The sequence below is a fragment of the Nicotiana tomentosiformis genome, chromosome 1 (assembly GCF_000390325.3).
Source record: "Nicotiana tomentosiformis chromosome 1, ASM39032v3, whole genome shotgun sequence".
Taxonomy (NCBI): Eukaryota; Viridiplantae; Streptophyta; class Magnoliopsida; order Solanales; family Solanaceae; genus Nicotiana; species Nicotiana tomentosiformis.
The window spans coordinates 21237224-21251253 of record NC_090812.1 but is presented as its reverse complement, the minus strand read 5'-3'; positions in this window follow the sequence as shown (position 1 = coordinate 21251253).

Sequence of the window (14030 nt, the reverse complement as noted above, 5' to 3'; positions counted from 1 at the left end):
TTATTTTCTTCGGATCTACCTTAATACCTTCAATGAACACTATATGTCCTAAGAATGCCACCGAACTAAGCCAGAACTCACACTTAGAGAATTTGGCATAAAGTTTCTCCTCTCTTAGCCTCTGTAATACAATACCCAAGCATTGTGCATGCTCCTCCTAGCTACATGAGTATACCAGAATATCATCAATGAATACCACGACAAATATGGCTGAAATACAATATTTATCAAATGCATAAATGCTGTTAGGGCATTGGTTAGCCCAAAAGACATCACAAGAAATTCATAGTGGCCATAACGAGTCCTGAATGCTGTCTTTTGAATATCCGAATCCCGAATTTTTTATTGGTGATACCCAGACCTCAAATCAATTTTGGAGAACACCCTCGCACCCTGAAGCTGGTCAAATAAATCATCAATACGTAGCAATGGATATTTATTCTTGATTGTAACTTTGTTCAACTGCCTATAATCAATGCACATCCGCATACTACCATCTTTCTTTTTCACAAACAGAACCGGTGCACCCCAAGGTGACACACTAGGCCTAATAAACCCATTTTCAAGGAGTTCCTGAAGTTGCTCTTTCAATTCTTTTAACTCAGCTGGTGCCATACGATACAGAGGAAAAGAAATGGGCTGAGTGCCCTGCATCAAGTCAATACCGAAATCAATATCCCTGTCGGGTGGCATACTCAGCAGGTCTATAGAAAATACATCCGGAAAGTCTCGCACGACCGATACTGAATCAATAATAGGAGCATCTGCATCAACATCTCTCACAAAGGCCAAATATGACAAGCATCCCCTTCCAACCATATGTTGGGCCTTCAAATAAGAAATTACCCTGCTAGGAACAAGATCTAGAGAACCCGTCCATTCAACCTTTGGCAACCCCGGCATCGTCAACGTCACAATTTTTGCGTGACAGTCCAGAATAGCATGACATGGAGACAACCAATCCATACCCAGGATTACATCGAAATCAACCATACCGAGTAATAAGAGATCAACTCTAGTCTCTAGTTCCCCAATAGTTACCACACACGACCGATACACACGATCCACAGTAATAATATCGCCCACCGGTGTAGATACACAAACAGGTGAAACTAAGGACTCACATACCATATCCAGATAATGAGTAAAATATGATGATACATATGAATAAGTGGAACCAGGGTCAAATAATATAGAAGCCTCCCTGTGGCACACTGAAACAATACATGTGATCACTGCGTCTGAGGCAACAACATCTGGCCTGGCAGGAAAAGCATAGAATCGAGCCTGCCCATCTCCTGATCGTCCTCCCCTCTTGGGCGACCCCTAGCTACCTGGCCCCCACCCGAGATGGTAGGGTGGGTGGTGTAACTGCTGGTGCTGGTGCCGTCGGTCGAGAACTCTGATGTGAAACCCCACTCAACAGCCTAGGACACTCTCTCTTGAAATGACCAAATTCTCCACACTCGAAACAACCCCTCCTCTGACGGAACTGCTACTCCTGATAACCCGAGGAATGACCTGCAGAAGCCTGTGCGGATGAGGCATGATGAGAACTCTGCACTGGTAGTGCACTGAATGAAGACTAGCCTGAGTGAGCACGGTAAGAACCATGGCTAGCTGATGCACCATAATGAGCTGGATGACCCGTCTGAGCGTGTCTGTAAGAACGACCCCTACCACGGTGAAACTGACCCCCTGAAGGAACACTGCTGTAATCACACGGACCACGAGGCCTCTTAGCCTCTCTCTCTCCACGTTCCTGGTTGCGAACCATCTCTATCTGCCGAGTAATGTCCACTACCTCATCAAAAGTAGCACCAGATACTCTCTCCCTAGTCATAAGTAACCGCCGTTGATATGTGAGGCCATCAATGAACCTCCTAATCCTCTCCCTATCAGTGGGAACCAACCAGACTGCGTGACGAGCCAACTCACAAAATCTCATCTCGTACCGCGTCACAGACATATCACCTTAGCGAAGCTGCTCAAACTGTCTACGCAGCTCTTCTCTGCGGGACTGAAGTACGAACTTCTCCAAAAAGACCATGGAGAACTGATGCCAAGTAAGGGGTGCTGCGCCAACAGGCCTACATCTCTCGTAAGTCTCCCACCATCTGAGTGCAGACCTAGAAAACTGAAAAGTAGTGAATGAGACCCCATTGGTCTCCAGAATAACCGTTGTCCGAAGCATCCGTTGACACCTATCCAGAAAATCACGAGCATCCTCTGACTCAGTACCGCTAAATGGTGGAGGTCGAGGTCTCTCAAATCTCTCAAGTCTCCTCTGCTCATCATCTGCCATAACAGGAACTACCGGGGCTTGAGCAGCTACAATCGGCTGGGCTGGTAGTGCCCCCGGTATCTGAAGTCCCTGTACTACCTGGTCTGGAGTACGGGCAACGGGGGTATGAGTACCTCCCCCAGCCTGAGAAGTGGCAGGTGCGACCTGAGCCGAAACCACCTGAGCAAGGCCAGTGCAGGCTGCCAATATCTGGGACAAAGTCTCCTGAATGCCTGCAATCTCAATGGGCACAACTGGTGCCTGAGTTGATCCTGTCAGCTCAATTATATCTGGAATCTGCTCATGTGCTGGAACAACTAGTGGTACTACGGGTGCTATTCCAACTGTGGTACGAGCTACACCTCGACCTCTACCTCGGCCTCGGCCTCTACCACGACCCCGACCTCTCGCGGCCCTAACTGGTGGCTGACCGTCCGATCCGGTAGTACGTTTCCTCACCATATGTGAGAGAATAGAATAACAAAAATTTAGTTTCCATAATCAACAAATTCGCACGACAGAATACAAGAAAGTGAAATTTTCCTAAGGGTTTTGCAGCCTCTCGAAGATAAGTACAGACGTCTCCGTACCGATCGGCAAGACTCTACAAAACCTGCTCATGACTCGTGAGACCTATGTAACCTAGGCTCTGATACCAACTTATCACGACCTAAAATCCCAACCCGTCGTGATGGCGCCTATCTCGATATTAGGCAAGCCGAAAATCTCAATAACCAAAACTTATCTTTAAGGTTGAAAATATAATATCTAAATACAATACAAACACTCCCCAAAACCTTGTGTCACTGAGTACATAAGCATCTAATATGAATACAAGTCTGGAAAATATAGTCTATAATAGTCTGAGACCAAATACAATAAACAAAGAGATAGAGAAGGAGAGACAAGGTCAGCAGAATACGGCAGCTACCTCAAAATCTCTTGAAAATCAACCACTCGAAAGGATCAACACCCGCTATGTCCGGGAATACCTGATCTGCACACGAAGTGCATGGTGTAGTATGAGTACAACCAACTCAGCAAGTAACAATGATAAATAAGGAACTGAAGATAGTAACGAGCTACACAGTTATGGTTCATTTCCAGTAATTCCAGCAAAGATTAGACATGCTATCAAATCTAGCAGTTTAATGTCAAATCAATTTTTATACAGTTCATGTTCATGTAATCCGTATATCAACAATCTTTCAGAGATTTCACAACAATGACAGATAGCAACTAAGTGCAATAACAAATAGAAATCAAGTACAACCTCTTAGGATAACAATCACTCACTAGGCTCCCAGCCCTCATCACTCTCTGGGCTCCCAGCCCTCATCACTCATTCTCAATGGGTACCCGCACTTACTGGGGGTGTACAAACCCCGGAGGGGCTCCTACAGCCCAAGCGCTATAATCTGCACGGACAACTCACGTGCTGCACAGATAACTCACGTGCCATAATATAAATATCTGGATCCGCACGGCCAACTCACGTGCTATAGTATAATATAAGGATCCGCATGGCCAACTCATGTGTTGCACGTCCAACTCACGTGCTATAGTATAATATAAGGATATGCACGGCCAACTCATGTGCTATGGTATCAATATCTCACAATCAGGCCCTCGGCCTCACTCAGTCATAAATCTCTCCAGTCTCTCGGGCTCTTAATAATCATAAAATCAGCCCAAACAACAATGATATGATGTATCAATAATAATAACAGAGATTGAGATAAAATGTGCAAGTAAAAACTAAGAGTGAGTACATATAGCATTTAGCAGGCAATTCAGCAAGTACGCGACCTCTGTGGGTCCCAACAGTACTATCACATAGCCTAAGCATGATTTCTAACATGATTTACAATCAAGTTTTTATCAACACATAGAGAGCATATAGCTAACAACAAATTATTCAACTTTACAGTTTTCCGGGATGGACCAAGTCACAATCCCCTCGGTGCACGCTCACACACCCGCCACCTAGCATGTACGTCACCTCCAAAATAATGACATGATACCGAAATTCGGGGTTTAATACCTCATGACCAGATTTAAAACGGTTACTTACCTCAAAACGTGAAACTCTTTACTCTGCTATGCCTTTGCCTCGCAAATCGGCCTCCGAATGCCTCGAATCTAGTCATAAATAATTCGTTTCAGTCAATAAAATTTATTGGAATTAATTCCATAAGAAAATACTAATTTTTCATAAAAATCCGAAATTTAGCTCAAAAATCGCCCGTGGGGCCCACGTCTCGGAACCCGACAAAAGTTACAAAATCCGAAAGCCTATTCAAGCACGAGTCTACCCATACTAATTTTACCAAAATCCGACCTCAACTCGACCCTCAAATCTACAAATCTTATTTCTAAATTTCTAAGTTCCAATCTCCGATTTACAGCTCAAAATCATGTAATATAGTAGGATTATTCGATGATAATTCAATATTATGGAGTAGAAATGATCACAAGGGACTTACCTCAAGTTTTTCTTGAAAATATATCAAAATTGCCTCTCATCAAGCTCCAATTTGTCAAAAATGGCGAATGGGATGAAGTCCCTATTTTTATAATTCTGCCCAGACAACCTCGTTTCTGCCTCGATCTTGGCCTTTGATCGAGGTCCTCGATCCTAGGCCTCGATCCTGGCCCTCGATCCTAGGCCCTCGACCCTGGCCTTCGATCATGTCTTCGACCCTGCCTTCGAACGTGGCCCTCGACCGGGGGCTCGATCATGGATTCGATCGTGGTCCTCGACCCTGGGCTCGATCATGGCTTCGATCGTGGCCCTCGATCCTGGGCTCGATTATGGCTTCGATCGTGGCCCGATTTCTGGGCTCGATTCTGAGAGATTTCTGGGCTCGATTTCTGGCAGAAGAAAATTCCAACATAAGGAAATTGTAGCAGCTGTTGTAGTTCAATTTTTGATCCGTTAACCATCCGAAACTCACCCGAGGCCCTCACAACCTCAACCAAATATATCAACAAGTCCTAAAACATCCTATGAACTTAGTCGAATCCTCAAATCACCTCAAGCAACGCTAAAACCATGAATTACGCCCCAATTCAAGCCTATTGAACTTTGAAATTTCTAATTTCTACAAATAATGCCGAAACCTACCAAATCATGTTCGATTGACCACAAATTTTGCACATAAGTCATAAATGACATAACATACCTATTAAAATTTTCAGAATCAGATTTCGACCCCGATATCAAAAAGTCAACTGGGTGGATCTACCTATCTATCTATATATATATATATATATATATATATATATATATATATATAGAGAGAGAGAGAGAGAGAGAGATAGATAGATAGATAGATATTGATATATAAATATATAATTGAAATTTATCAAAATATATTTTTAGATTTTGTCCTAAAAGTGCCAAGTGTATTTTTCTCAATAACGTTTTAAAGTTTTTCTCTAGAGTTCTATCATATAATATTATATTTTACTATTTTAAAAAGTATTATTGATCATAAATTAATACAAACATATGAATTAATAATATTATTTTAAAGTTTAAGCAAATAGAATCCAACAAATAAATTCTCCTTTTAATAGTATTAAATACTCTCCTTTCATATAATATAGATTATCACTATGTAACCAATGACCTATGGCCAAATAATTATATCTTAGGTTTAATATTTTTTATGGAAAACACGCGCATGAATAGAGTTATATTACGCGTTGGTAACTTCCTAATTCAAAATAAAACAGATTTTAGAATAAGTAATTTCCAATATATAAAAATTACTATTTCCTTAAAAAAAAATTAAATATAAAAAGTATAATATGGATATTTCCTACTCCGAAAAATTTAATTTATTCTCCTTGATTTAATTGCTAAAAGTCATGTATTATTTAAATGTATCAATACTAATTTTGAGATTTATTAAAATACTCTCACACTACCTCTATAATATATATATTTTATTTAAGATCTTATTTTGCTGCTTGAATTTAATTTTTTAATTTTTAAAGTCATCAAATATTTGAGTAAATTTATTTACTTTATTTCATATTTTAACTTGTCCCAATATATATAAAATATTATTACATTAAAGAAATATAGATATTTAATTCTTTTTAAATTCAAATTCAAAAACAACTTAGAATGTTCAGATGACGATATTATTTAGTTTAGCAGCTTATTTAGCTAATTATTTAATTTTTTTTATCAAATACCGCACTTGTTCTATGCCCCCACATCACTTTGGAACCATGTGTTTGGAACTACCACGTTGATATTATTTAATTTAACTTTGCACTTTGGTCTTCACACTTTCATTGACTTTGCATGCATCTTGACTATATTTGTTATCTTTCATCATCACATTTACAAAAGAAACTTAGTTCCCTAAAGTGACAGTAGTCTACAATTCAAATAGTTTGATCCCACTTCATCAAGGGGTAGTTTGATATGATAGCATAAATAATTGTGGGATAAAAATTTAGTATCACTTTATTCGTTATTTGGTTATTAATCCCGGGTAAGTTATTTCACGATATAAAAAGTATCGGGATAAGTTATTTTGAAATAAAAAAAAATATTACCAGGATAACTTATACATGTTAGAGGGTGAAATAGTAATCCCAGCATAAAACAGTAAAATTAACAATCTCATGATTAACATAACATACCAAACAGTCAATAAGAACTAATAGCAGAATAATTAATCTCAGCATAATTAATCTCAATATAACTAATCTCACCATAATTAATATCGATATAACTAATCTCAGCATAACTTTGTCATCAAACCAAACGATCCCTAATAGTTTGGGCTACATCTACACCTTTGGTACATTAATTTATTTATCTCTTGAAGAAAATCAACTTCTAATCATTATAATATATTATAAGTGTGAAGACCAAAGTGCAAAGTTAAAAGAATAAAATATCCTTTAAAAGCTAAGTTTTGCCATTCATTTAAATACTACTTTTATTTCATTTTTGTACCAAAAGGTAAACATATCTCATAATAAATTGAGGCTTTAATTCTCTACTACACTTTACATAAAAATATAAAATACAATGTAACGTATAAAATATTTTTTAAAACTTGCAAAACATTTTTGTAGTCCCAACTAAATTTATCTAATATCCATTTGAAACTCTTTTAGTCATTTTCATTTTCATAGTCTTGTCCATTAATCTTAATTGGATAACTACTTAATGTATCTGGTCTATTAAAAATATCTGGTGCTTTTTGTATTCTCAATTAAATTCATAGAATCTTTGCTTTGAGAATATTCCAGATAAAAATACTATTAATGATATTTGATAGACATATTATTCTATAAACAAACTAAAATATAGTAGTAATGTTTACTGGCTAGCGCTCCGTGTATTATAAGGAAGACAAAGCCTGTCATTATTTTCGTCAGTGATAATATAGCAAATGAACTTTACAATTTTGGGTTATCTTATGAGCCTAACCAATCACTTGCCGATATGGATGACATATATAATAAGTTCTTGAATATGGCGGTGTCTTTGAACAATCATTGGTGTTGCAAACAAGTTAGAGGAGGTGTTTATGCCGATGAGAGTTTAATGACGTCTGCTATAAAAATCAGAGAGCCTACGAGGGTAAATACTTTTTCCTTTTGTGTTCAAATAAATATTTTTTACGTATGATTTTTTTAGTTTTTACTCGAAGTATATAGTTTTTTGCCACCCTAAAGGTGTTTTCGCTTTTTGAAACAAGCTAATAAATATATCCAGATCACCCTAAGATATCAAGAACTTATACTTCTTTCTTTAGTTTTTGTCACTCAAAAATATTTTTTTGATAATATTGATACAATTTTTTTTAAATTTTCATATTCATATATATGGGTACACACGCAACGACTAGTTACCAGGTATAAGTAGTAGTAGCAGTAGTAATCGATGGAATTGCCTGGAAATCATTAATAAATACTATTAGTATTCGGTCATTTTCCCTGCCCTTTAAAGAGAATGGGATAACACTAGAATAAGTGCTTTATCTGAAGGTATAACTCCTCTTTTCCAAATTATTTCTGACAATATACAAATATTCAATCATAAAATAGAATCTACTGTTAATGTGTTGTACTATTATAGTGTGTTGGTTTGAATACTTTATTCTAAATAAGAACATTGTGGTATGTTTAGTTTGAATATTGTATTCTAATTTAGACTATTGTTGTAACGACTCGACTTGTCGTTTTAAGAATTTTAGCCCGCCTGGTGGCATAAGGCCATGAGCACCTTCTTATTATGTGTATTGACTTGCGTGCGTAATTGAATTCAGTTACCAAATAATTTGGAGTGATTTGACACACTTGGTCCCCAAAACGGAAGCTTAAGTCTTAGAATTTTTACCGTAGTCGAAAATGTGTGAAGACGACTCCGGAATGGAATTTTGATAATGTCAATAGCTCCGTATGATGATTATGGACTTAGGAGCGTGTCCGAAAATTTATTTGGAGGTCCGTAGAGGAATTTGGTTTGAAATGGCGAAAGATAAATTTTTGGGAAGTTTGACGGGGGGTTGACTTTTTGATATCGGGGCCGGAATCCGATTCTAGAAATTGGAATAGTTTCGTTATGTCAATTATGACTTGTGTGCAAAATTTGAAGTCATTCCAGATTTGTTTGATGTGTTTCGGCACAAGATATAAAATTTAAAATTTCAAATACTAGAGGCTGTATGAGAAGAGTTTGAAAATGACTTTTGAAGAATTTGTTCTTCGCGAACGCGAGGGGAGTCTCGCGAACGCGAAGAACAAACCCATGGGCGGTAGAATAAAGTCCAAATTCGTGTCATTCTTCCATTTTTGGACCAAGAAAGCTCAGGTGAGGTGATTGTTCGAGAGTTTTTCAAGGAAAATATTGGGGGTAAGAATTCCTAACTTGATTTTGGTTAAATTAAATGAATCTATTGTTGTTTTTATCACTAAATTAGTGAATTGGGTTGAAAATTTTAGAAAACTCTCTTGGTTTAAATTTAAGATTTGGAGGTTGATTTGTTTTTGAAATTCGATAAAATTGGTATGGTCGAACTCGTATCGGAATGGGTGTTCAGATTTCATGAAAATTATGTCGGGTTCCGAGGGGCGGGCCCACATTGACTTTTGTTGACTTTTTGGAATAAAATTTTAAATCGACATATTATTCTCCGGAATTATTTTCGATGAATTTTAATGAAGTTATACAATTAATTTGGATAGATTTGAGTTGTCCAGAGGTCAATTCAAGCAAGAAAGATTATTTTGAAATATCGGCCTAACTTCAAAAATGTAAGTGTCTTGCTTAACCTAGAGTGAGGAAATTACCCCTAGGCATCGAGTCTTATGTGTCGTTTGTGAAATATGAAAAGCCGTGTACGCGAGGTGACGAGTACGTAGTCGGGCTTGTATGTGCAAAATATATTGGGTTTAAGTCTTAGGCATATTGTATAGTAAATTGGATAATTGTTGCCATTTATTTAATCATCTATTTGCCATACCTAAATCCTTGTTGGTTGAACTTGTTTTTATATAACAATTTGATGTGATTGTTATTTTAATATTTATGTAATTCCGTGAGTTTGTTGGTTTGATAATTCTGGGAATTTAATTTTAATTTTAAATTTTTCCTATGCAAATAATTAATTAAGCAAGTTTTAAGAAGAAGCATTAATATAATTATCTAAATTTGGATTAATGAAGGCTTTGATTTATGCTGAATAATTTCTATCTCTGTTGATTGTTTTTTTTTGTGGTGTTATACACATTGTGTGGAGCCTTCGGCTATTTATTGTGAAATTTATTGATTTGGTTGTATCTTTGAAATTTGGTTGTGGCCATTGGGCAAATTGTGATATGAATTGATTTTGTTATATTATCGTGATAATTTCCCATATAAATTGTTGTGTTGTGTGAGTTGTTATTTTGAGGATATAAGGGTGGCATTTCACTGTTGTTATTTTGAGGATATAAGGGTGACATTTCGCTGTTGATATTATGTGGGTATAAGGGTGACATTTTACTGTCGTTGTGTTTGTTGGAATATTGTCTGGGTGGAGCGATAAGGGTGGTTATAGGAGCGATAAGGGTGGAACTAGGAGCGATAATGGTGGCTATTGAAATTCTCTGGGCGGAGCGATAAGTGCGGCAATAGGAGCAATAAGGGTGGCTATTGAAATTGTCTGGGCGGAGCGATAAGTGCGGCAATAGGAGCGATAAGTGCGGCAATAGGAGCGATAAGGGTGGCTATTGTCAGGGACGATATGTGATGATGTGGAGTTGTGGTGTTGATAATTTTCATGTGATGTTGTGATTTTCTTATGTTTACTTTTATACCTTGTGCAATTTGTCTTGTTGTGGGTAAATTGATAACAATTTGATTTATGTTGAAATTGAGAGCATATGGCTATTGCCATGCAGTTTATAAAATGAAATGTGGGCACGAGGTGCCGTGAGTAAATAATGAGGATATTTGGCACGTGAATTGTCCGTGCAGTTGTGATATGAAATATGGGCACGAGGTGCTGTGATGAAATGATAATGATAATTAGCATGTGAATTGTCCGTGCAGTTGAGATATGAAATGAGGCACGAGGTGCCGGGGAAATATGATGATTTAATTATGGGCACGAGGTGCCGTGAAAATATGAAAAAGGGGCGAGACCCGTATTTTTATGATTATGAAATGAGGTGTCACATGGTGACTTTTTAATTGAAAGAATTATATTCAAAATATTTATTTTGAAGGATTTTTACTTAGAAAGTATTATATGAAAGAATTGTATTTGAAAGATATTTATTTGAGGAAATTGTATTTGAAAAGATTTATTGAAAGAATTATATTTGAAAAATAATTATTTGAGAAAATTACATTTGAAAGAGAGTTATGTGGAAGAATTATATGTGAAAGACATTTATTTGAAGGACTTAATTTTATTGGGTGTAATTGTGTTTATTAATTGTTGAGTAATATTAATGGTATTCTTGTTGTCTGTTGTGCATATCACTGGTTGTTTTATCGTGCCCTTATTGTTATTTGTTTCCTATTATTTTGTATAATATATATTGCACATGTTATTAGACTAGTGAATGTCTTGACTGTACCTCGTCCCTACTCCATTGAGGTTAGTCTTGATACTTACTGGGTACCGACCGTGGTGTACTCATACTACACTTCTGCACATTTTTGTGTAGAGCCAGGTATTGGAGACATCGGACTTGAGAAGAGTTAAAACGGGATCGTAAGGATTCAAGGTAGAGCTGCTTGGTCGTCGCAGCCCCTTGGAGTCTTTTCATTTCATTGTACTGTTAATTTTAGTGGTTCAGAAGTAAATCTCCTGCTTGAAAATTGTTTTCTAATTTTTTCTTGATTTGCTTTTCAGGCCATAGAAGCGGCGAATGAACTCAATCTTGGCACAGTAGAGGCTGGTGCCCTGGGGGAACATAAAATTGAGGGGATATATGCCCGTGGCTATTCTCATATGTCACTATGTTCTAGATGAGGATTTTAAGCGAGTCTTTGATGATTTCTCGGTGCGAGAATCTGCTCAGGTGATTATTCTTCCCAATGAAAATCCTTTTAGATGTTACCTTTTTTGCCAAATACATACACAACCCCTTAATATTGTCTTGTTTTTTCATTTTGAACTTTAACTAAGGCTTCTCCCTATTAGACACTTCAACTATAGTCAAAGTGTGTCTATTAAAGAACCTTATGCTGACATGGCGCAAGGAGTACTCTTCATTTCATTTTAAGCTGAGCGCTTGATGAAGCCATGAATAATACTCCGTCCGTTTCAATTTATGTGAACCTATTTGACTGGGTACGGAGTTTAAAAAAAGAAAGAAGACTTTTGAACTTGTGGCGTAAAATGAGGCACATATATTTTGTGTGGCTATAAATCATTGTATAAAGGTAAATTATTTTCAAATAAGAAAAAAAGTCATTCTTTCTTGTACGGACCAAAAAGGAAATAAGTTCGCATAACTTAAAACGGATGGAGTATATTTTTCCAAATAATTGTTTTTTCTTTCTTCTTCTTTCTCCTCCATATTCTCTATGCTTTCTTTTAGCTTTTTTTCTTCCGTTGTCTTTTCTTCCTGATTCTTTACTGATCCATCCCACTCCCAATACTGAATAATTTGTCAATTTAAATCCAAAGATGCTCTTCAAGTTTTCACATATCAGATTTTTAATCGAATAAAGGCCAAAATACCATGTTGTTTGACCCTTTGTGTGTCCTCTGTTTCTTCAGGCGAGGGAGCCACAGTTATGCAGCAGACATTCTTTTTCGTTTCTTTTCTTATTTTGATTGATTCTTTCGTCTTCCATTTTAATAGGTAATAATCACTTCTAGTTGACAAATTCCAAGAAAAGGGGACAGCAACACTTGATGTTCGAGTTACCCTTTGTTACAGCTCCATGGAGCTTAAAAATGAAAATCCATTTGCTCGGAAGGCTTAAAAACCAGCCGTGAATGATTCTTTTGTTAGATCTATTATTCTTTCCATTAATTTTCTTGCAGTTAAGGTGGTTATGGAGGTGCATAAGGAGGTAAGAGAAGCGGAGGAGACAGGCTTTAAATTATGTCTATGGTGGTTGCGTGTTTGGTGAGGTGGTGTTGTGGTGGGCTGGTGGGTATGTTTTGAAGGAGTCCGGAACCAAAATAATACATTTTTGGACTCAAAGAATAAAAATATGGAAAAAATACATAGTGACCAAAGTATATATAGCGTTTTTTTAAAAGACGTTATACCTTAACGGCCGTTTGGCCGGTTAAAGTATAGTGTTTTTTTAAAAAGACGCTATAGGTGAATTAATTTAAGCGGGAACTATAGCGTCTTTTGTTACAACGTTCCCAAAAAAAAAAAATTAAAAAATCTAAAAATCCTTCATTTTTAATCCAAAAAAACTTGTGTGGAGCCCACCCGTCCCACAAAAAGTAAAGATTTTCGGTCCCACGTGCTAGCTAAGGCGTTATCTCGAACATTGTTGCTTGTAAATCGACTTTCTAAAAACCTTAAATCGAGATATTCCGACTTGGTTTTTATTAAAACTTGTATAAAAAATACATATTAGTTATTTTTTATGTGCTCTATGTTATTTTGTGATTGTTTTGCGATTTAACTAATTTGTTGTTTTTATTCGGACTATAGTTTTAGTGTGCTAAAAAAATTCGTAAAATAGAGAAATTGTTATTAGTTGTTAAAAAATATGTTAATTAGTTACTTTTTACTGTGGTATATATATTTTCGTGATTGTTTTGTGTTTAAATTGATTTGTTATTTTTATTCAGTTTAAATTATTTATTTGCTAAAAGACTAGTAAACTAGATAAATTGTTGCTTTAGTTCCCAGTATCTTGTGGCCTAATGTAGTGCTCGTATTTATAATGTAGTGACCTTTTAGCATAGTAAAACGTAGTGCCATTTAGCGTAGTATCCTTGTAGTTATAGAAATTAATCATTTAAGTATCTCTTATTCCCAAAAATACGTCAAAAAGCTAATAGTTCAAACACAAACTATCTTCAATTATAGTCAACAAACGTAAGAACATAAGAATTCAGGATACATTGGTGCTTCTGGGCCTCAAATATTGTGTCCGGAACCAAAATGTAAATATTTAACAATTAAATATTATATAGTTATGAAAATTAATTATTTAATTTTAGTATAGTAAAAAATAAGTCAGTAACAAACAAGCCAACATATTAAATAATACCATATGTTTACAGAAAACAACAAT